The sequence below is a fragment of the Penaeus japonicus genome, unplaced genomic scaffold, assembly GCF_977035675.1.
Source record: "Penaeus japonicus unplaced genomic scaffold, GWHDUDI00000001_assembly GWHDUDI00000022, whole genome shotgun sequence".
Classification (NCBI taxonomy): Eukaryota; Metazoa; Arthropoda; class Malacostraca; order Decapoda; family Penaeidae; genus Penaeus; species Penaeus japonicus.
Genome location: NW_028234424.1, coordinates 12,180,249 through 12,182,748, shown reverse-complemented (window position 1 = coordinate 12,182,748; position 2,500 = coordinate 12,180,249).

Sequence of the window (2,500 nt, the reverse complement as noted above, 5' to 3'; positions counted from 1 at the left end):
AAACATTTTTTTTGTGAAATAACAAAATCCTTTTTATTTTCCCTAACATTCAGTGCATTTCTGCATTTTTCTTTGAAATGTCTCATATCACATTTTCAAATCCTCTAACACATATGTCTTGATATCCTCCACACACTCAGATTTATTTCTTTGAGGACACTTTTCAGCTTGAGTAAGAGCCAAAAGTCTAGATCTGGCAAACATAGAGTTGCACCCCTTAGCATCATCCAGGAACTGGCTGATGCTGTGTCATATGTCTTTTGATACAGGATCCACAGGCATCAGATTTGTGCATACAAAGAAGGCAGTGAGCATGGCTTTGATCTCAGACTTAGACATTAGAGTCTTAATGCTGGATGTTCTGCCACTCAAAGGCACATGCATGGGACAATGCTCCCTGTATACATTTTTTAGCATGACCTGGGCCTGTTGGAATTTTCTTCAGCTTTGTCAATAACTTGAAGTTGGTCCTTTCTTCTGGACTAGTAACTTAACAGAATGTAATTCACAGGGGTTAGAAACATACTTAGAAATTAATAATTATAGGGGAATAGAAATGAGACTGGCCATTTATAGTATTCATATGTTGCACAACTCAATAATGTGAGGTTGCTGAGTATCGTAATCAGCAGCTTTGATCTCTTTCTTTCTTTTGTCACTCATGATATATTAATATGAAGGCAACTAAGAAATAAATGACAAAGGATGGTAATTAGTTCATTTGGGTTTCCAGTACTGGTATGAAAATGAGGTAGGGCTTTGAAACTGTGCAGGATAGTTCTCCAGTGATCTAGGCATGTTCTTATGGGGTAACTAGGTATGTTCTAATGAGTAATTTTTTTTATTTTTTTTTATTTTAATGTGTTAAAAAAAGACGAATATGAAGTGTTACTTCCAGTCAAATAAATAAGTGAGTAGTTTTTTATTCATATTTTATTTCCTAGCACCTTCAAATTATGGGTGTATATTCTTGTGTGGGATATTTGTAAACCTTCAGTTGAATATTGTAGAATAAAAGAAATAATAAATTAATTTAGTTAAATGTTATATTATAGGGGCCCTATAACAGAAATCTTTGCCTAAAGAAAAGAAACCTTTAACTCATTCATGCCGGGCCGATTATTTGTCTAATGCTGCTCCCTCTATGAAGATGACAAGTGCACACAGCCTCCACATGCTAGATCTATCACGGCGCAATACCATGCTACACTTCTCAGAGCGCCTTACACCACCCGATTTTATTGGATGCTGAGAGGTGTTTTTAAATCTTTTTTATATCTTTAACTTTTTTGATAAGTCATGAACTGTGTGTCCAAACAAATGGAAGTGCAATGAGTATATACTTAAGTAACTATGTAAAACATGGGTTTAAAGGGAGAGATCATGTCACAATAGGACGTCATCTCACAGGAGCGAAATATTCCCATGACATGAGAGCACGTCATCCGGCATGAATGGGTTAACTGGAAAAAAATTATTAGACAATAGAAATATTACTTATTCTGTCAGTGGTAATTGTAATCAATTATATTACTTTGTGATAACATAAGAATACGCAAGAATATAAACCCTTTCTTAAATTAAATTTCCTTGTATTCTTCTCAAATTTATGTCTAGTTTGGGCCATGTGGATCTTTTCTGGTAAGTTTTAAATTGATAGGTTGGGGTCTATTTCTCATCTATATAGTTTGCTTTATAGTTAAATTAAATTTTTAAAATTAGAATAAGCATGTAGAAATACTAATCCAGTTGATAGGTTTAAGAGTTGATAGGTTTAAGAACCTGGTCATCTGATACTATAGGATAAAAGAAAAGCATTGGAATACTGAATAAATTACATTTTCAAAGGCAAAATTTGATTGTTTCTGAATATATATATATATATATATATATATATATATATATATATATATATATATATAATATATAATATATATTTATTATATATATAGATTATATATATATATATATATATTATGTTAAATATATATATGTATATATATATATATGATATATATATATATATATATATATAATATATATATATATATTTTCTATTTGTATATATATATATATATATATATATAATTTTTTGTATATCAAATATATATATATATATATGATATACTGTGTGTATATATATATATATAAATAAAATATAATATATATAATATATGATATATAGATATATATCTAGATAAATATATATACACACATTATATATCTATATATATATATATTTAATATATATATCATTATATAGATATATATATATATACAAAAATAAATATAATATAAGATAGAATATAAAATATATATATATATATATATATATATATATATACATATAATATATACATAAATATATATATATATATATAAAATATATATATATATAAATATATATAATATCTAAATATATACTATATATATATATATATAAAATATATATCTAGTTATAATATCTATATATATAAATTAGTATCCGGAGGGATATTAA